At 45.0% G+C, this 23,413-nt stretch overlaps 1 protein-coding gene across 3 annotated transcripts in view; it reads right to left on the reverse strand.

The window, feature by feature from the left end:
- eya (eya transcriptional coactivator and phosphatase 2) overlaps positions 1–23,413 on the reverse strand; it is a 271,419-nt gene that overhangs the window by 157,730 nt on the left and 90,276 nt on the right. The window contains exon 1 of one of the 3 annotated variants that reach the window (XM_071692452.1): positions 15,070–16,536. The exons of 1 other annotated variant lie outside the window; for it this stretch is intronic. The gene's annotated coding sequence lies outside the window, so the exon portion shown is untranslated. Of the gene's footprint in view, positions 1–15,069; positions 16,537–23,413 lie in introns of those variants that run through there. One more of the 3 variants, XM_071692461.1, reaches the window with a different exon arrangement.

A 23,413-nucleotide genomic window follows, 5' to 3' on the forward strand; every position in this document is an offset into this window, starting at 1 on the left:
GTCTCTACTATCATAGGACGTACGCTCATCGCGACTCACCATCCACTATACATGACACCAAGCACCGTCTGGCTGGTAAGATCAAACACGAGTGGTTCTTCTGTTTACAGAGCAGTGGCAAATCTTCTGTTGGTACGGTGAGACTCATCCTAAATCGATAACTTTCTATTTGGTCCACACTGTAAATTCCTGCACAGTAACTAAATTCTACATGGATCCTAGTATATGAATCATTATGGCAGATTGTATGTGGTATGATACCCCTAACAGCCTGACTGAACAGAGGATCAATAGAACAGCTTGATCCCAGACCCAGTTGTGGGGGTAGAAGGCCTCCCAAACCATTGTAAGGTATACGTAAGTAAGGTAAGGTCCTACACCCAGCTGTGGGGGGTAGAAGACCTCCCAAACCATTGTAAGGTATACGTAAGGTAAGGTCCCAGACCCAGCGGTGAGGGTAGAAGACCTCCCAAACCATCGTAAGGTATACGTAAGGTAAGGTAAGGTGCCAGACCCAGCTGTGAGGGGTAGAAGGCCTCCCAAACCATCGTAAGGTATACGTAAGGTAAGGTAAGGTCCCAGACCCAGCTGTGAGGGTAGAAGACCTCCCAAACCATCGTAAGGTATACGTAAGGTAAGGTAAGGTAAGGTGCCAGACTCAGCTGCGGGGTGTCTACCTTACGAAACCATCGTAAGGCAGCGACAGATGACCTACCTTTGACCAAAGAGACGGAAACCTCTCTATGCTGTCCTGAAGGAACGCTCAAGGCAATTGCAGGTACGCGCTCAAAGACATCCTCAATAATCCTTAAGACAACCTCGATCCTACAGAGGTTTAACCCTGACAGACAGGAGACAATCACCCGCGCTGGCGACATGTGAAACCCTAGTCTTTCCCCCAGGCCAACGGGGCGAACCATCCCTCCCTTATTACGTAAAGAGAAATGTCTAGAGCCCGACTTTCGTTTAAACCCAGCAGGCAACGGTGGAACACTCGTTGAAACGCCCGTTGGTTGGTTGGTCTTTAGGGCCTATCAACTGGCAGGGGTCTTCCAAGGCCGTCATCGTCCAAGTTATATCAGCCAATCGAGAACCCTTCAACACCTGTTGCTGAGGGTAATTCTCAGAACACATACACGCTCACAGGATGAAAGGTGTTTGGAGACATGAGACTATCTTGTTACCTGACCGGAGTTGAAGGTTTAGCGAGACAGAGCATCGGGAAGGGGTTTATTTACATGAAATGTAAATCATAGGTGTAAATGTCGACCTGTCAGCCTAACTTGCATGACAGAGGTGGTACACTGTCCACTGTGAATGTTGATTAAGTGTTGATTCAACATTGTGTGAATGACTTGACCGTATGTTACGAAGGCTGAACAACTCTTTGTGTATGTCATTTCTTTTTTCATGTGACTGTGAATCAAATGTGTGTTCGGTAGTAATACCTAGACAGTGTGTTATACACCCCAGTATGCAAGAATGTCTACGACCACCTATGACATAATTGTCTGACCAAAATATTTGAGTATTTCCCTCTATAAGAATACAGATGACTCAATGATTTTCTTGCGATATTGACAAGTGTATGTCAAAAATTCCTAACCTGAAACTTTTGGAAGAATTTTTCTGAGCTTTGATTTGAATGATGGACGTCTTTTAACTATTCATAGTTCTAAAAATATTCGGTCTTTCTCAGAAGTAAAAAGTACTATGATGAACTGAAAAAAAAAAAAAATTCAATAAGACGTAAATCATATCCATGCCAGAAAACCTTGTATCAAACGCCTAAGGACAACTCATAGCAAAATATATCATTCTACAATCACTTCAATTTTTTCAACCAAATTTACGTTAACCAAACATAGACCAGCTGAATACGTCATCTGGTATTTATGCTCTAGAATCAAAATAATCTTGCTGACAAACGTTTCGTATGAATATTTCGGTGCTTATTCATTAATAGTAATTTATCGTAAAATATTTCTTTCAAAGTACGCTCCCTGAAAAAAAAAAAAATGTAAATGATAAGCATCGTATTTTCATCTGTTGTTGTGCAAGACGAGGTCTGTGATGTATGGCTCATTGTTTATGTTGCGAGACGGTCATCCTAACCACAAACAACTCGAGTTACCGCTGACGACTCCCTCTTGGTGGGAAGCAACGTCTCTCTCATGACTCCCACCCTTTACGTAGTCGCTTGGTGATCCGGGACCTTATTACGGTCTATCGAATGCCAAGGGAAAACATTTAAGGCCGCAGTCAGCACCTTCTTAAGGTGTTGGGGGTCAAGATCATCCCAAGACCAACATACACACGCTTTACACAGCGTGTATGGGTCTCCAGGCAGGCCGAACGAGTGATGGCGTTGGATTTAAGTTCTCCCACTGCTGAATGGCCTTTAAACCAAATATCGTTACTAATGGGTAATAAGTAGTTACACTTGAAGAAAGAACTATATATACGTTGGGAATTAAGCCTATTCATTGCCACAGTCATTAAGGCCGTCAACGTGAAATAATTATAACCAACAACAGAAAATCCTAAACACTTGTGTTTTTATGATAATCAGGATAATTCTAACGCCACACACACACACTTTTACTACATGCCCTTAATGACTACATGTTCTCGTTGACTAGTTAGAGGCTGAGTTGGAATGAACAAAGAAAAGCATGAAAGGAAGAATTTGTCTGATTTACTAAGGGAGGGGAAGCAATAATGTCAGTCTCCTTTGCCAACACAATATTGATATTTTTATTGTATCTTCACATATAATATTACCACATACTTCGTGCTCTCAGTATATATATATATATATATATATATATATATATATATATATATATATATATATATATATATATATATATATATCCTAACCACGGAAAAATATATCGTCCAAGGCCTCAAAACATCTTTCCTTAGCTACATATTCGGTCATCTGATTGTCAAAAAATGGCCGGAAAAATAAGTCTCAAGAGAAATAAACTGATTTTTTTCTCTCCCTTCTTCTACAAAAAAAGCAAAAATAATTAGGCGATTAATTTATTTGTGTAAGAATACCAAAAGAGGACGTATCAAAAAAAATCTAAATCTACATCTTTATTAACATTCATGTTACGTGCTTTATATGAATGATAGAACATCATAGTAAGCCCCACATCTGAATATTTTAAGATTAACATGAGCGAAATATAAAAAACGCCGTGGCTTCACCAAGTCGAAATTCCGTGCTGGAGCACAACCGTCGTCAGAACTTAACAACGTAAAATATACCATTACAGCCTGAAGTAATAAATATAAGATTAGCGCTATCTGCAGCGAACAACAGGCGATAACAGCATGCAAAATAATGTACAAAACTGCAAAGCGTATTTGGTAAAGTCGCTTAAAACAATGTTTTCGTTACATGCAGCTACGCCGTCAGAAAAACGAGGGACACATACACACACAGAAGGGGGAGTGAATGAATTTATATAATTTTCTTCGTCACCTGACAATTTTCAACATGATTTTTCTCTTTGTGGTTGTAACTTGCAGTTGGCCGCCTTAATGACCCTCGTAGCGACTAATAGGCTATTACAAAATCCAAATAACCAACCAATCAGAGGCTTTGTTTGGGTGTACGAGCGTGAACGAAAAAAAAAATTTATTTAAATCAACCAAGAGATCAATAAACCCAACTTGCAGAAAACTCGAGTAAATGAATAAGATACGTTCGTTAAACCCTTTTCATAAACCCATTTTCCACGACCCTTTGAGCACGACGCTACGAGACTTCGGGGGGGTATGATAGCGTGATGTCTGACCTGACCCTTAGAATGGTCACGTCAAAGGCCAAAGGTCAAGTTCTCGCATTCAAGGGTCGTAACCTCATGCCCAAGGATTGCACCGTCGTGCTCAAAGGTCGCAGAGCCGTGATCAAGGATTGTGCCACCTGGTTCAAGGGTCGTGTAATCGTGCCTAAGGATTGTCCCACTGTGCGTAAAGGACTGTACTATCATACTTGAGGACTGTACCTCAGTGGGGCCCCCCCAAGGATCGTGTGATGATTGTGTTCAAGGGTCGTAAAGACATTCTCGAGGGTCGGCATCGTCGTGCTCTACGATCGTATTTCAGCGTGTTATACCCAAAAACCGTACATGGAAGGACCAAGTTATCTACTGCCAACACCAGAGACATACATACCACTAGATCTGGTTGGTCGACCCTGACATTTCTCATACGCTTGTGTGAGAGATTAAGCTACGCAAGTGTGAGTCCAGACCGACCTATGGCCGAGCGGCGAATGGCCCATTAAACCAACCATGATTCACCTAAACCTCAACCGTTCGAACTAGCACCTGTAACAAGGGAGAGAAGACAGGTTAAACTACCCATGAAGCATGGTCCTGAAGGGCAGCAGACGAGAAGACGCTTGTTAACAAGGCGGCCAATTACCCCTGGCCTGGGTGTGAGGTTTTCATAAGATTAGCAGCGCCAGGCGAGGCTAGCCAGAGGCTGGCGTTGGTGGTGGTCGGATGCGACCCACGAGTGCTGCTAGGCTATGGCACGCCCTCCATAACTAAAATTATAACTGTCGTTATATCATTAACACCACGAACCACGTTGTTCTGAATAACTCAGAGGTTAACTGCTGATTTAATCTACACCACCATTAAGCAGGCAGGTTCGTATTTCTACTGATACATCAATGAAGAATGAAAATAAATTCTGATACTTTTTCGTGAATTTGTGCATCAAGTAATTTCAATGACGTCTCTTGCATAGGTACAGAATTTGGAAGTTTTATTCTTTCTTTGAAGGGTTCTTGGAAGTGTTGACTGGAGATAACGGAGGGACGGGTTCTAGAAACACGAAACTATAAGAGAAATCTTGGGAGAACGACAACAGAAAAGCATGAGAGAAAAAGAGATGAAAATGAGAGTAAAGTTGGAAGTGTAGGTCAACCCAGGTGTTTCATAATCACTGTCAGCTGAACAAGATAAAATGTCATCACATTATTATATCATATGAACAAGTGGTATTTAATGAACTGTGCTAATTTCAATCGAGATCAAAAAATACAAATCATCCGGAATGGCAAAATGCATATTTTTCATTATGAGACAATTTGGTAAACAATGAAATAAAAAAAATGGCTGCGAATATGAGGCAATATATATATATATATATATATATATATATATATATATATATATATATATATATATATATATATATATATATATATATATATCTGTATTTCATTTACAGTTGCGATGATTGTAAGTTTTCTGTGCAAGTTTTAAATTCTTTATTCGCTAAAATTACACAGTAAACGAATTGATAGCTGGGGTGGAGGGTACCTAGCTGTGGGAAGAGTGCATGCAGAAAACGGTCGAATTCCAACTTTGAGGGGGATATAATTTAGTGCTATCGTATAATTGTAAGACACTGTTACCAGCGCTGTTCGTGAGTATCTGAGCCTTCCTCCCTTGAGTAACGCGATACTGTCATTAATCATGACAACTACGACCCTTAAGCACGACGGTGCGACCCTTAAGCACGACGGTGCGACCCTTAAGCACGATGGTACGACCTTTAAGTACGATAGTACGACCTCTGAGTATATAACAAACATGACTTATGATCTGAGGCCGTTGTGCCTCCGGGTTGTAACGTCGTGCTCAAAGGACTGAACCATCGTACTCAAAGGTCGTATTGTCGTACCCTAGGAATCAGTGCCCCGTCTTACCGCACCCACTCACACATCGGTCACCTAAAATCACGTCAGTCCTCAGATTTTTCATACTAAGTTTTTTAATTCTTCCAAACTGCGTAAATACATTCCCTTCCCTCTTCTTTTTCCCTTTCATTATCAAGGCCCGGCCATGATGTGGACTTCTGTATGTGTGACTAGTGTCTCCAACGTAAGAAAAAAAATATATATGTAAACTTCCACGATACATTTTCATTTCTCTCAAGACGGCGTTGGAGGCAAAAATGAATAAGCATAATAAGAAATCTCGTGTCAAAGATGCAGTAAGTAGACGTATGTAAATAGCAGTTAGAGAGCAAAATGAAGAGTATATCTACACACACAGAAATGTTCAGCCCCATATATCGGAGAAGTATCCTAACTTTGCCCACTGTAAACATTTGACATCTCATAGAACTTGGTGCATCAAGTGGTCAATCGGGCCTAATTCCCAGGCGTTCGCAACCTCTGCACTTCCTCCTACAGGATGTGTTGGAACAATAAATTCGTCACATCTTCTTCTTACAAGTCACCAAACCCAGGTGAATCTGTCTCATGTGAACGCCACTTCAAGACGTGATTTGGAAAATCTAGATCCAGAAGATCTTCAGAGCCACATACAGAAGAGGTCGCTCCTCTCACCCTATGTCTCAGCTACAAATATCTTTATGATAAATATGAGAGTTTCTGGGTCGATGCATGTGTACGAAAAATTAATATATACAGAATTAATCAATATAATATATATACTTTTCTCCAAGACATAACTTTTGATGTGATGGATCCATATCATACATCGGGCCACATAATTGTATGAAATCATACTTCGGAAAATTCTTCTGTATATATATATATATATATATATATATATATATATATATATATATATATATATATATATATATATATATACCTTCGTCACATGTTATGTTTCCACGCATTATGATGTTTGCCTGCCCCAGATGCTTGGTGGGTCAGGTTAGCTACCAGCCTTCCCCTTACAATCAGCATAAGTTAATCTAAATTAATTCTTAGGCAGAGCCACGCGAACACCTCCACTTATGATTCATATTCTCACAACCGCGACGCTCCATCATAATTTAGATCATCATAAACTAGGAACTAGTTAATGTTGTGACTGGTAATGACATCCCCGGTGGCAAAAATACAAGCTTTCTCCATGTTCATTTAGACGAAAAATTAAAGTCATAAAGTTTACATTGGCCGCTGTTGATGCCGAGTAATAAATAGCAGCCTAGCAATAAAATGGTCCAAAGATGTGCACTACCCACTGTGTAAACAACACTGAAGTTTGTGTGCGTCGATTGGCTATTTGCGTCTTATTCTCATTTCACCGCGACGCCAATAAACGTCACTGCGATAAGACGCACAGACTTATCAAAGGACGCCACACGAGATGTTCAGGATGTGGTAGACGGGGGGAAAAAGAGGAAGAAGAAGAGAAAAATAGGTTAAGAACAAGAAGATTGTGAAGATGCCACCAGCCCTGGGCGGCGGCCATAAACAAGGCAGGTCTCACGCTATCAGGCGGCGGTCGTCACCTGTCTCACGCCACCAGCACACACATCCACTACAGCCAGCCCTCCCTCGCCTGCCGCTCATGCCCTCACCTCTCCCCCGGAGTCTCAACTACAAAATATTTTATGAGGAATAACTCAAGTTTCTGGGTCGGTTTACAGTGGATTGGGTTTACCATGAGTGATTCTGTTGTAGCATTCATACTGTCTCTCTCTCTCTCTCTCTCTCTCGTACCCTAGTGGGTATCGTGCAATAAATGTTTCATCATTTATCATCCGTATTATTTCTGTCGATTACTGTTTAGTCATAATGGTTCTCCTTACTATACAACTACTTATTCGGACGCGGTAAACGACCAGTCGGTCAATTCTCTTTTTTAAATGCATTAAAACAACAGGGTAAGTTTGGACCTGTAATAAACCCGCTTTCGAGGGGCGACTGCAGGAAATAAATCCTACATAGTTTGCCCAAAAGGAGTGTAGGATTAATTGTACTGAGATATGAGGATGAAAGTCCCTCCCAGCAACCTGCCCAAGTCCTCCTACCCACGGCTGCCAACCGTGCGTACAGAAAGGAATCGACACTTCCACCATAGAATTAAATATTCTACTCGATCCTGATATTAACTGTATGTACGTGTGCTGTGTACATGTACGAAAATTAAGAGTACGGACCTGAGGGAGGCCAAGTGGGCATGTAACGGTCATGCCCTGGAAGGTGGAGAATGGCAGGCGTGGGTTGGGCTGAGGGACCTCGTGAAGGCGAGCATTGAGTGCTGCAGAGTAAATAAACGCACGGGGGTCCTCCCCCAGCACCATCACGTACACGTACAGTCACACACGTACATGGGGGTGGCGTTGTCCACGCACACGCACACACACACACACACACACACACTCTCTCTCTCCCCTGTGGCACTCCCTGGCGCACACGGTATGTGCGCCACTTAGTTTCCACTGGCATCTCGGACGGACGCACACTATGACGTAGCATAGCCTATCTGTGTCTCGGGCCAACAATGAGACGTTTGATTGCCACATCCAGCGTGCCGTCTCTCCCCCTCCCTCCCTCCCTGACGTAGCCAAGCTGACTCCTAATCCGCCGCCGGACACATACTGTTGATACACAGGTGTCTGTGTACAACGGGGCAAATAATAATTTTAAGATAAAAAATCGAAAAAATAATCAATACCGTCAATAGCTACAGATGTGATAAGGGTAAAATAATTATATTCCTGTACCATATTTTCGTTGTGGAATTTTACGCGAAGTATGCGAAAGTGGTATTGCTAATTTTAAACCATCGGTACTTCAAGGACTGAGTTCCTTTGTGTGCTCCCCTTAAGTCCATACTGTTAAAGAAGTCTTGAAGTCGGTGGCTGAGATATGCGATGTTTGGAAGACGTCTCGACCAACGGTTGGTGAGGGAGGTCAAAGTGAGGCTCATGCCAATAATATTGAGAAAAGAATTGATCGTTTTCTAAGTTGAAAATTAAGATGGTGTCAATTTTTTTTTTCAATAACCACGTATAAAGGGAGGAGATAATGTCGATGATAAACTTGGATTATCCTGTTGGGTAATTGGACTTTAGATCCATCGACTGCCTGGGTCATTATGGATGCTAACACTGTTATAACCACAAGAGGGGGAAATTAATGTAAGCTTTCATGGAGCGTTCCACATACATCCAAAACCATACCGCTCTCAAACCTATATAAGGCCCTTGTTACACATGACCTTACGGAGAAGCGAATTATGCTCCAACTTATGTAGAACATGTAAATATTTAACTATCTTGTCAAGTAACACACCAGCTTCATTTTTGCTATTCTATTGTAAGCTGATATGAATGCAGACAAAGTTTTCTAAAGGTCTTTGAGCACTATACATTCCCAGCTCTTGTTACTGGGAAATAGGCAACATTCTTTCCTCTTAACCATGACTGTACGTATTAAACGTTCAAAATAACCTTAGGGAGATGTACGGAGTGAAATGAAATTTATTTCAGGAAGCAAAAGATGAAAGAAAAAACCACGTAGTTTAATTTATGGATTAAGGGCAAAGGATTAGCCATGTTGGGAAGACTACATAAGATTATTGCTTATAGCTTAAGCAATTTGCACCCCATTTAACATCCTTCCAGTCATAACAAAGCATTTAGTTGAGAGCGGTGTAAGTGATTCAATAACCCACGGTGAAAAAAAAAATGAGTCAAGATTCATTGCAACTGTTGTAAGACATGAGATGCTTTATGTGTCCAAGTCTACGTAGACAAAGTGTTTCTGTTATAATGTGGGTGAAGGGCATAGAGCTCGGGGTAGGGGGGAGGCAAACATTGACGGTACAGTGGATTCATGACATCAATGTAGGACTTGAATGTAATTACAGAATCATGACAGGATTGTTTTGAATGAGAACTTGCAACGTCGGTGTTCATCGCGAAATGAAATTCTTGTCTTAATCCGTAAATCCACAGCGTATAATGGCACACGTCAATGATGTAGTGTTGCCTGGATGATACGTTCTACCCTCCCTGGCGTCAGACGTGTGGTGGTGTAGGACGTGATAATGCATCTGTTACTCGCAAGGAGATGGAGCTTTTCGCGGCCGGACTTGAGGACGGAGCATCACACATCTTTATTGCTTATGAGCTTAGTCACGAGAAAGCCATTAAATGTTTGACGTCTTCTCTACGCCACCGTGGCTCGTATCAAATTCCTGTGAGCTGCTGCAAATGTTGGTGATTTAGTCTACGTCTTGGGAAAGGTGGCGTGCGTACTAAGTAAGGCTCCGGCAGGGTCGAATATTGGCTAGCTTGTGGAAGGTGTGATACATCTAATTTCACTCAGGGGTTCAGGAATATGAACTGTACCTTAAGGACGACCACAGAGGGATGGCGGCCTCAGTTCTCTGGCCTGGCTACGCCATGCTATCATTATGTCCGAAGACCGTACCGTCGCGTTCAAAGAACTATTTTTTTTTCCCCTCAGTGTTACTGAGTAATCTTGCTGGTTGAATATATTCTGTTTCTACCAATTACTTAATACTTCATGAAACCAACCAACCTTTTTTTTTTTTTTTTTTTTGCTTCATTGAGGGACCTTATATGAAATTTGCTACTCATTGTCAAACATTCCTTTAGAACTAATCTTTAATATACTCACAGTTTTACAGACGTTTAATGTGCACTTAAGCTGTGAACATTCCTCAACCAGACGTGATTTTGCCATATTATATCAATTTCGGCATTGCATGTTCTCCGTTGATACAACATTTCACAAGCCGTTTTTTTATCATTAGTTTTTGAATATCTTCAGAAACATATGTCAATTTTGTCTAGATATCATATTATTGATTGTAGACATAATAATTACTGGTGTAATGGTAATCCTAATTATCAATTATCAATACACTGTGATTACCTCATGAACATGGCGGGCTCAACCCTACGGTGTGATTGGCTTGACTTTTGACCTGAACTCTAAGAGTGTGAGGTCAAGGGTCGTAACACCATGTTCCACCAAAGTCGTACGCGTCGTCGTGCGTATCTAACATCAATATCATCATCATCATCATCACCATTATCATGATGATGATCATCATCATCATAATCATTATCATCATTATCATCATCATTACATCATGATCATGATGATGATGATCATCATCATGGTCGTCTGCGCAGCAAGAATTATGAGCATCAAATTCGTTATTGATTGTCTCATTAACGTCACCCATCAGGATGGGTCTTGAGTGGGAGGGTCCAGTCATGATGTCTGCATGATGCCGGGGCATACAATGACCTACAACCTATCTATCTATCTATCTATCTATCTATCTCTCTCTCTCTATATATATATATATATATATATATATATATATATATATATATATATATATATATATATATATATGTAATCAGTCAAGAAATAGCGAAATTCGTGCAATAGTGAGTTTCTGGATCTGTCGGATGAGCTTAGCGTTATAACCAAACTGTTCTTTTATTCATGTAATGACCGCTTAATCCTTAATGACCGCTTAATCCTTAATGACCGCTTAATCCTCTCCAATCCACTTATAATCGTCAGTGACTATAATTCTGCGATTGGCTGTTGTTGACCGTTATGTATGTTTGAGACGTCATTATCCCTCGTAACGATGGTGTCGATTCATAATCTAACGATTTAATGCATTCTATTTCGTATTTAAGAAATGCCATATTTATAGGCAAAACTATAAATACGTTCTCCGAATACTAAGGTAAACGGGATGAAATTTTGAATGAAATTATAAGAAAACGGCGGTTGAAATCGTTTTCTTATTATTATTACGGAAGGAAGAACAGATGATATAGTTATGTAATTATATAATCAATTATATAAGTTAGCACCAGTAAGGATGTCTCTAGACATGACCAAATGTTAACTGATGACAGAGAATGTTTCGACTTCTTTATTGCGTTTGTGTTGATATTACACATAAAAGGAAATAAAGAAAGAATGGTGAAATAAGAATATTTAGTTTGCTACACCGAAGCTGCCTTTACAAATGCAGATGTAAGAAAAGAGAGGAAGACTTACATGTTGTTTAAATATACGAGGCGAATATCAGAGTCCGGTGTGTGACCTCTGACCCTTGGATATCTCCACCATCAGTAAGATTAATTCCTCTGAAGTGTACCAGGGCAGGCCAGCTGCACAGCTTACATAAGAAACGAAGGTTGCGGCGTCAAACAGGCCGGTGGACCAGGCTTTCACCAGCCAAAGCCTTAGACGTATACATCAGCGAAGATACGACCAGACAGATCCTTCATACGAAGATGCGTTATATAGATATCATCCACCGTGCATCATTATGTAAATATTTGGTCAGACTTTGGGATTACAACAGAAAACGTCATGAATCGAAAATGGAAGTGAGTAATAATGCCAAATACGCAAAGCGACTAGGCTTCAACTATCTGTCAGGACCAAAAGAAGACCAATCACAAATATTTGAGCGAGTTAAGTGATTGGGGATAATAGTAATGGATTAGCAGGGTATGTATAGACCCACTGTTGTCATATTTTGTCAAGTCTTTCAAATCTAAAATTTTTACGTGAACCTGATGAATGAAAGACGACCGAAAGTTCTATAGACGAGTATTAGAAAACCTGTTAATAATGCTTAAGAATTAAGAAACCAACAGATTTCGTGTCCGGTGATTTTCATTGGCTATCTTATGAAGATAACACATTGAAATTTACATGTTTAATAACTTGGCTAAATCCACTGTACGAACGCCCCCCCAAAAAGCTAAACTGTAATTAATACACATGCACAAAGATGGCATACACAAAAAAGATAAGGTGGACCAGATAGGTGTATATAAGGAAAATGACTGGCTCCGAAACTAAAGCAAGAGAGATAATCTAAAAGTATTAGAAAAATTTATGTAGAAATAGCTACCCTTCCGATAAAGATAATTCTCGTATTATATATATATATATATATATATATATATATATATATATATATATATATATATATATATATATAAAACGTAAAAATGTCTGCTCTTGAACCTAATTTTTCATATGTAAGGTAAACGCTGTAACAATGCGTAGAATATATATATATATATATATATATATATATATATATATATATATATATATATATATATATATTCTTTTGTGTTTGTCTCATGGATCATTGCGTTTCACTGTGTAGTTTAGAAATGCAAAATGACAAAACTGAATTATTGCTCATCCGAACCCACTGCATATATACGTATGTATTTTTTTTTTTTCTATCATGTTGCAGGCGCCGACCAGCTAAAGTCGTCAACCCCACACGCTACTGTCGCATTAGCCTTCTGCGGGAGCTGAGGAGGAGGACCCACCGCTGTGGTTGCCTGGAGGAGATCTAAGCGAGGTAGAACACTCTACAGAATCGTGTGACACATCGCTACCTACCTTTCAACCTCCGCAAAGAAACTTTAAGAATCCATTCCACAGTTTTATCGTTCTTGATCAAACTGTTAAATTTCCTTAGAATTTCTGTCCGAATGTTGAGAAAAAAAAAATATAACCTATGTGGTGTTTTGGGGAGGGTTTATTTCATGTTAGTCTTGTATACATACCTTCTCCGTCTGTATCTAATCCCCCGCACGGTGCAAATACCAAATCAAATCAAACCCGTGTGTATTACCATACGTTAGAACATATAACTCGGGTCTACAGTCTAAAATATGCAGCAGCCAATTTCCAGCCGTTTCCTTGCTATATTACAGCAGTCCCCCCTTTCCTCCTCCTCCGTCGCCGCGACCCTATACTGTTGTTATTCGACCAAGACAACACCAGGTATTTTACGCAAATTTCCCCCAGTGGCGATGGTGGCGGCCACTACATGAATATCTCATCAGATAAATGGAGGTGATGTGTGGCTGAGTCATTCCCTTCACAGCTGACGTGTTGAAGAGGCCAATATCAGCTTACACCTGCCTCTTCCCACCGCTGGAGGAAACACTGCTGCTTTTACATACTGAAGTGTATATATGAAACCTTAGGATAGTGTCCACCATAATATCTGGGTAACAAATTCAACGTAAACTGATATATATATATATATATATATATATATATATATATATATATATATATATATATATATATATATATATATATATATATATATAATAATAATAATAATACCAGTGATAATTATTAATAGTAGAAATAACGGTAATAAAGCTAGTTAGTCAAACACAGGTAGAACAGAACATAGATTATTAATGCATTATTCTATCACAGTAGAATATCATGAGACGTCGCACACACCTAGCTAGGCTATGGCCTGGTTGACCAGGCAGACGCCATCTTCTGCGTAACGGCCTCCTCCTGTTGGTCCGCCAGAAACCTTTTGAAAAAAAAATATATATATGTATACGCTACGGATTTTCCTCGAGAACTTGTAGATCCACTGATGACTACGCATCACGCATAACATCACTACAACCTCCACAATTACGATTGGTGCTCAGGAGACGTCAAGGTATCGTGTCTTTAAACCGATAGTCGTACGTTTGTTTAATAAGGGTATGATACGATACGGGCCAGGAGCCTACTCTCTCTCCCTCTCTCTCTCTCTCTCTCTCTCTCTCTCTCTCTCTCTCTCTCTCTCTCTCTGCGACCCACGAGACAGTCGCTGATTCACCACCAACAACAAACGTTTTCTCGCCGTAAAGTTGACGAGAACGTGATCAATCAAGACTGCCACGACAACCTCAGGGCTCACCACCACCACGTACGCGGTGGCCTGCAGCCAGCCAGCACAGCAGCAGCCCACACCGAAACGTTCCTCAGAAGCAAGACGCGAATATCGAACCCTTCGACGCTCACGTCGTCCTCCACTTGGTCGCATTACGGACGAGTGTTAGAAGCTTCCGTTCTTTTACTCTGAGCGAGGAATCGTCGGGTTGTGTGAGTGAAGTGCTTTTGTTGAGGGGGAAATCTCACTTCAGGGGGAGGAGAGGGGAGGGAGATGGATGCTATTATGGTAGACCATCCATGCCATAACGAGAACTTCTCACACCAAGTGTTGCTGATCTCGATCAAATGACGTGTGTGTGTGTGTGTGTGTGTGTGTGTGTGTGTGTGTGTGTGTGTGTGTGTGTGTGTGTGTGTGTGTACGACTTGGATTACCTAAGTTAAAGCACCATTATGGCGCGGTACCATCAAGCTCCCCCCACAGCCCTGGGGAGGAGGGAGAAGGAGGTGGTAGACGAGACGTGGACAATGCTTACCTGCTGGTCGAGGACAGACTGGTCCTTGTTCAGGTCCACCATGCTGGAGAACGTGTGGTCCATGGAGGGAAGAACTGACACCATCTTGCTGCTCCTGCAGGGGGGTCGGCCACTTCGATCACAACAAATCTTTAACACTGGCGCGGTCTCTTTCTCAGACCCGCGTGACCTGAGGTGCCAATAGTACTACTACTGCTGCTGCTGCTGCTGCTGTGTTGGTGTGTGTGTGTGTGGGTGTGTGTGGGGGTGTGGGTGTGTTGGTGTGTGTGTGTGTGTGTGTGGGTGTGTGTGTGTGTGTCTGCCTGTGTCTCACTTCATATGGCCAACTGTCTTCTCGCCAAGCGTTAGTCTGGGCTTCGACATTTTTTCCCCGCTACCGACGCACCGCTCGCCTGCCTCCCTCTCGGCCTCGACTGGTCTAGCCTGCAGGAGGTGAGGGGTTGAGGGAGGGAGGGATGGATGGATGGATGGATGGGTGGTGTGTTTGTGTGTGTGTGTGGGTGAGTGTTAACACAAGACGACTCAACTGAGCCTCATGGTCGACTGTTGGCCTCTTCTTACGCTGCTGGCTGGCCTGGCTGGCGGACACCACCACCACCACCACCACCACACAACCACCTGTTAAAACCAGAGGCTGCCGCGTGGTGCGCACGGCTCACTCGCTGCTCCTCCTCGTAGTCGCACTTTACGAACGCCCCTACGAACTCCCCTGGCGCTCTCCGGAGAACCTGTCTGCCGCAGACCTGCGGCCACGTCTCCTTGCTTGCTTTTCCCTGACTTGTTTTGAGATGGTGGGTGGGGGGGAGGGAGGGTAGGAAGGAGGAGGAGGAGGAGGAGGAGGTGGAGGTTGAGCGGCGGCGGAGGAGGCGGCGGCCAATCGCCGCTTCCCTTGTCGTCACCAGTGTAAAACGAAACCTTCGCACAACAGGTTTCCCGCCGCCACAACCACCGGGAGGAGGGAGAGAGAGAGAGAGAGAGCAGGTTGGGCTCACCACCCCTGGCGGGAGTCACGCCACACCGCGCCGCCGCCGCCCCCCCACCTTGCTGCTGTTTAAATCCTGCACTGCAACAGACTTAGTGCAGCACCGTCCATAATCACCTCAGCTGCCCACCACCATGTCCAATCCCGACTTCCGTCTCTCTCTCCACAGAGGCAGACAGTCCTCTTTTTTCCCCTCTCTCTCTCTCTCTTGCCGAGCAGCCAGCCAGGAGCCTGGGGCAAGGCGGGTAGGACCTCTAACGCTGCCACTGGGCCCGATGATGGCCCTCCGAACGACTCGCGATGGAGGAGGTGTCGTTTGCGGCGGAGGAGGCGGAGGCGGAGGAAGAGGAGGAGGAGGAAGGTGGTCGTCGTCGTCGACGTGGTCGTGGTGTAGTAGTAGTAGTAGTAAGGGCAAGGGGGCACGACCTTCAGCGCTCCATTCACGACCACTCGTCAGCACACACTGACCCGCGGCGGCCATGATGCGCCCCGGACACCTGATCATTGATTAACACGCCGCCCCCCTCCGCCAATCACCGCCGCGGTCAGATCCCACCGACCAATGGGAGACGGGGACACAAGGCCGGTAGGAGCGACGTGGGACACGGAGGGGAGGAGGAGGGAGGGAGGGGTTTTGCCCTGGAGGGTTGAGGGAGGCAGGACTCGCACGGGGGGAGGGGCGAGGGAGGGGTGGGGAGCGGGCACAAGGGGAGACTAGCGGGAGCGAGGGGTCCCGCCGGCCGCCGGCCTGCAGGTTAGCTCCCCAATATTACCAACAAACGCCGAGCGTCGGAATGTGTCAGTGGTCCTCCCCGGCCTCATAACCTACTCATGAACCACACGCGTCGCTGAGGAGGCTGCTGGAGATGGAGGGGTGGAGGAGAGGAGCAGAAGTTGTGTTGGAGATACCCCGCGTTGGCATCAGTAGGAGCGGTGGAGATGGGGAAGGGGGGGGGGGGGGGGAGGAAGGGAGGGAGGGAGGGCAGGCGAAGATACCCACCACCACCACCACTGCCGCCAACCACCTCCTCCTCCACCAACAACCACCACTACTAACCAACACCAATACCACCACCTCCTCTACCACCACCACCACCTCACACACACACACACTACCCGTTCACAGTTCACCACAATAAAGCCTCACTGGAGGAGGAGGAGGAGGAGGAGGAGGGACACACACACAACCCCCTCCTCCTCCTCCTCCTCCTCCCTTCCCCCTTTTGTCTTAACCTGTTGTTGGCAGCGGAGGTTAAGTTTCTCCCCCAGATATTGTCCAGCGCACGTCGGACGTGTTGCAGTAAAAGACGATGAAGAAAAAAGAAGAAAAAAAAACAAAAACCGGACCGTCTCTCGTAGTGAGAGGCAGATGGCACTTTGTTCAACCCTTCCCCACTCCGAGGCAGCAACTGCAGTAAGAAAACTTGGGAGAGAATGGAGACATTCTGAGGCGCTTGAAGGGGGTTCTTTGTTGGCTGTCACGCCGGATTCGACCATTACATCACGGCCAAAGGTACATCTAAGTACCTGTGTAAGTAAGGCTCAGGGGAGGGAGGGGTGTGGGACTCCTCGTTGTGTACCTCTGTGAGGCACAAGCTGCTCCGTGGGCCACACTGCCAAGTCCAGGACGGTTTATTTTGTGTCCTTCTGTCGGCCTTCGGAGGCTCCGGTCACGGACTTAAGTCCACATCAAGGCCCTGTGCCTTAACTGAAACTTGGAAAGGATTATGAAAGGGGAAGAGAAAGACACAAAGGAAAATATTTACGAACTGTGAGGTCGTGTGTACATGTGTTGTGTACAGAGAGGATCCTGTGTGATCGTAGAGTCCAGGAAGGACCGTTTGTAATCCTGTTGAGTCCAGGATGGCTCCACTACACCAAAGTGTGCTGTGTAGGTGTAGTAGGACACTTTATAAGTATAAGTGTAGAGATCAGGAGGGGAATCTATTCATCCAAGTTTGGGGGTGTCTTATGTACTTACATTACCTACATAAATTCCAGGAAGGTGTGTGTGTGTGTGTGTGTGTGTGTGTGTGTGTGAGGTCAAGGAGAACTCATGCGTACATGTGTACGGTGTAGGGTGGACTGTGTACATGTGAAGGGTGCAGGAGTGCGGGGGCTTCTGTGTACACTTGTAAGGTTCAGGCAGGACCCGCTGTACCTGGAAAGGATTCCGAATGGCCTTTGAATCATCAGCTGGACTTACATGTGTAGGTCACAAGATGGCGTGTGTGTACAAATGTGTACCGTCCGTGAGGATTTGTGTGTTTTTGTGTCGAGTCCACGGACGCCTTTTTTTTTTTGTACACACGTGTAGGGTTCAAGAGGGGTTGTGTTACACCTGTGGAGGCTCCTGGGAAGTGGTGGGGGGAGGGGGGGAGGCGTGCTTTGTGTACCTGGGTTGGTTTAAGGACGAGTCCATTGTGTTCACGGGGGGGAGGGAAGCAGGGGGGAGAGGCGGGCTTGTGTAAACCTATATAGGGTTCAATGAGGTTTGAGTGTGTGTGTGTGTGTATGTGGCTTTGTAAAGTTCCAGAGGGGCTCTCGGGCAGGGTCGAGGCTCTAGAGCCTGGGCAGAGTCCGGTAGTGTTTACAACGTCCCTCCGTGATTTGAGAAAACGGTTCGATCTACGTGGTCTTGACTGAGACGCAACGAGGATGAACAACACATCGACGAACCGGAGTCGTGGTTCACTGGAAGGCTCGACTTGCCAACCCTCCCCTCCAACCCCCAGGTGTCTGCAGTCACACACAGCTACGGACGTGTCTACATGATAACCAACAGCAAGTTTGAAGGTCAATCAAAATATGAATAATTATCTATCTCTCTATCTATCCGTCTGTGTGTGTGTGTGTGTGTGTGTGTGTTACCGGACCCCGCCTGCAAGGGGTCACACCGCGTGGGGAAAGTCACCTCTGGCGAAGCTGTGTTATTAGGAGTAACAGCCAGCCTGGTCAGAGTGCTTTTCGCTCCAAGGGAGTCTACATTACCCTCCTGTTAGAAGGAGCGCAGTCTCAGGCTGCAGGGGGCTTGAAAAAAGTACCTGAGATGAGGTTTTGGAAGAGGAAGTTACTCACGCTGAGTAGATGACTCACAGGCAGCAACAAAAGACTAAAAAGCAACAGTAATAGCCTGGTCGAGCACAGGAGTCGACACTTCGGAGCACAGATAAGAGCCTGGTCGAGCACAGGAGTCGAAACTTGGGAAGTGTAAAAGTGTTTTAAAAAGCTCCAGAACTGGTTCGAGAACGACTTCACAGCTTCATAACGTTCAAAAACGGGTTCAGAGCTTCGAACTGTTTCGAGAACGATTCAAAAGTTTCCGAACCCGTGTTTCATGAACGGGTTCTAAGTCTGGGAACAGTGCATCTACGAGACGAAAACTTCGCAACGGTGTTTAGAGAACGAGTTCGAAGCTTCAGAACAGAACAGTGTTTCAGAAACGCTTTCAAAGCTTTAAGACTGTTTTAAAACGAATTCCAAATTTCGAGAACGATGTGAAAGCTTCGGAAATTTATCAAAAACGAGTTTAAAGCTCCGAAACAGAGATAGTTAGAGAACGGTTTCATAAGGTTATCCTCAGCTACGAAGCTATCTTCATCCATGACGCTATACCTCAGCCATGAGACTATCCTCAGCCATGAGGCTACATTCAGCCATGAGACTATCTCAGCCATGAGACTATCCTCAGCCATGAGACTATCCTCAGCCATGAGGCTATACTCAGCCATGAGGCTATACTCAGCCATGAGGCTATACTCAGCCATGAGACTATCCTCAGCCATGAGACTATCCTCAGCCATGAGGCTATACTCAGCCATGAGACTATCCTCAGCCATGTGACTATTCTCAGCCATGAGACTATCCTCAGCCATGAGACTATCCTCAGCCATGAGGCTATACTCAGCCATGAGGCTACATTCAGCCATGAGACTATCCTCAGCCATGAGACTATCCTCAGCCATGAGACTATCCTCAGCCATGAGACTATCCTCAGCCATGAGGCTATACTCAGCCATGAGGCTATACTCAGCCATGAGACTATCCTCAGCCATGAGACTATCCTCAGCCATGAGACTATCCTCAGCCATGAGGCTATACTCAGCCATGAGACTATCCTCAGCCATGTGACTATTCTCAGCCATGAGACTATCCTCAGCCATGAGGCTATACTCAGCCATGAGGCTACATTCAGCCATGAGACTATCCTCAGCCATGAGACTATCCTCAGCCATGAGGCTACATTCAGCCATGAGACTATCCTCAGCCATGAGGCTATACTCAGTCATGAGGCTATACTCAGCCATGAGACTATCCTCAGCCATGAGACTATCCTCAGCCATGAGGCTATACTCAGCCATGAGACTATCCTCAGCCATGTGACTATTCTCAGTCATGAGGCTATACTCAGCCATGAGACTATCCTTAGCCATGAGACTATCCTCAGCCAAGAGGCTATACTCAGCCATGAGACTATACTCAGCCATGAGGATATCCTCAGCCATGAGGCTATCTTTAACCATGAGGCTATCCTCAGCCACGAACCTATACCTCAGGCATGAGGCTATCCTCAGCGATGAGGCTATCCTCAGCCATAAGCTCATACCTCACAGTCTCGAGCACATTTTCACCACTCACGAGATGAACGTCACCAACCGTGAGTTGGTTTTCCAGCACCAAGTGGTCCACGAGACATGAGATTCATCGTTAGTTCATGAGGTGATCTTCGTACATGAGATCATCCTCATTAACCATGAGGTGATCATCTATCATGAGCAGGCTCTCAGATCGCACGTGATCTTAACTGATCATGACTGATCTTCGACAATCCTAACATAATCTTGACATAATCTAAACATAATCTTAACATAGTCTAAACACAATCTTAACATAATCTAAACATAATCTAAACATAATCTAAACATAATCTTAACATAATCTTAACATAATCTTGACATAATCTAAACATAATCTTAACATAATCTAAACATACACAGACAGACACACACAGACCCATGGCCCAATAGAGGTGGTCTGACCTTTTAACATGACGAGAGAGAGAGAGAGAGAGAGAGAGAGAGAGAGAGAGAGAGAGAGAGAGAGAGAGAGAGAGAGAGAGAGAGAGAGAGAGAGAGAGAGAGAGAGAAGAGAGAGAGAGAGAGGTGGGGGGGGGGGGGGAAGAGACGTAATCTCTTGTGACAGGTCGAATGTATTCCTAAAACGAAACAGAAGACGATGGAGCAATAGCATTTCCTGAGGAGGACAGGTATGTGTGAGGATCAGGTATATAGGAGGACAGGTATGTGTGAGGACAAGTATGTGTGAGGATAGATATGTATGAGGACAGGTATGTGTGAGGGTAGATATGTATGAGGACAGGTATGTGTGAGGATCAGGTATGTGTGAGGATAGATATGTATGAGGACAGGTATGTGTGAGGGTAGGTATGTATGAGGACAGGTATTATAAGGATAGATATGTATGAGGATCAGGTATGTATGAGGATCACAGCTACATGTCAGCATATGTTGGTAGGGTCAAGGCAACACCACGTACGTATCAATTGGTCGAGAATGACATCATTACTATCACAGCCCCTCACATATGTCCCATCACCAGGACATGATGTCACCACACCATCACTACCCCACTCCTGTACCACCAGGACAACATCACCAAGACACCCACACATATCCCACTCACAGTGGCACCAGGGCACAGGTACAGCAGCAGAATGCTCACAGTCACCACGACGCCTTAATATCACCAGGACGGCCTATCCTCACCAAGAAACCCTCAGATGACTAAGATTTACCTCTCAGATGACTAAAGTTTACCCTCATCTGACTAAGGTTTACCCTGAGATGACTAAAGTTTACCCTCATTTGACTAAGGTTTGCCCTCAGACGACTAAGGTTTACATCTGCTGAATATCTTACCGTCTCACCTGGAAACCTTACAGTGTCACCTGAACACTCCCTCCCCAGTGTCACGGTAACTACCATCACCAACATGCCCCATCATCATCACCAGAACCTCCTGCGTTGACCCAATCATCACCAGACCACGGAAGATTCACCAGGATACTCCATCATCATGAGAATCTCCAGTTCGCTTTACCATCACCACGACATGGAATCAAGTCACATCACCATCACCAGGACGCCTCATCACCGGCAGGGCATCCTAGCATCAACCATCACGGCCATCAGCATCGAAACCTCGTAGCACCGAGATCCCCCGCACCATCAGGACGAGTACCCCAGCGTCAGCAAGACCCCCACCTTGACCAGGACGCTGTCCTTACCCATCAACAAGACCCCATCGTCACGAGGACCCTGTCCTTCCCATCAACGAGGCCCCATCATCACTAAGACACAGACCCTCGTATCATCAAGACCCTCCCCCCTCCATCATTACGAGAAAGCATCACCTCACCACTACCAGAACCTCCTCCGCCTTCAGCGAGACCCCGAGTCGTACTCCTCCTCCTCCTCGCGCTCCTCACCCCGGCCGTAGCAACCCTCACACACACACACAGGTGGATGTGGACACTCCATCACCTCCGACTACACCAGCGGCCACAAGGTGGAGTCAGGCTTCCCGTTACCCACTGCTGTTGGCCAGCAGCCTCCACCTCCTCCTCCTCCTCCTCACCATCCCTCCCGCCGGACCTGAGGCCAGATTAATCCCTTAAGTGACCCCCCTCATCCCCTGGAGTTGAAGAGGCCAGGAGTGGTGGTGTCTGAGCCAGGACAAAGGGCTGACGAAGCAGGGGCGCCGCTGCCGTGCGTGGTGGTGGTGGTGTTGGTGGTGAATGGTGGGGGTCGTCTTGCTGCCCCTCGTGAGCTCGAGAGCCATCGGGTCAAGTCAAGTCGATCATCAGTGAAGTGACTCGTGTAATGGGCCCTGCTGGAGGGCTATTTAACCGGTGGTTGGCTGAGCACGGCTAATGAACACGCAAAGTGACCACCCTGCCCACACCTTTTGGCTCGCCCTACCTCCCTCCCCCCCCAAATCCATACCCTCCCACCATCCCATCTCGCTCCCCCCGCGCCCCTTCTTCCTTCTCCCACACTCTACTTAACCCTTCATCAAGCGACAATGGCTCATGATATTTACACATAATGGACGTGCCCTGGGCAGGGTTGCTGGGGGAGGGGCAGCCCTCTCCAACCCTGTCGATATTCATAAGAGTCAGCATCCCCACACTTGAGCCCGGCCTCCTGGACAAACAATACTGAACTTTTGCAAATGTTTACCTTTTCTTCTTGTTGGCCATTTACGACCGCGCCCCAGAGATAAGCTGGTACTGTTGAGATGCATATAGTCGGGCACTGAAATGCGGAATGTGTCAGAAAT

The sequence above is a fragment of the Panulirus ornatus genome, chromosome 4, assembly GCF_036320965.1.
Source record: "Panulirus ornatus isolate Po-2019 chromosome 4, ASM3632096v1, whole genome shotgun sequence".
Lineage (NCBI taxonomy): Eukaryota > Metazoa > Arthropoda > Malacostraca > Decapoda > Palinuridae > Panulirus > Panulirus ornatus.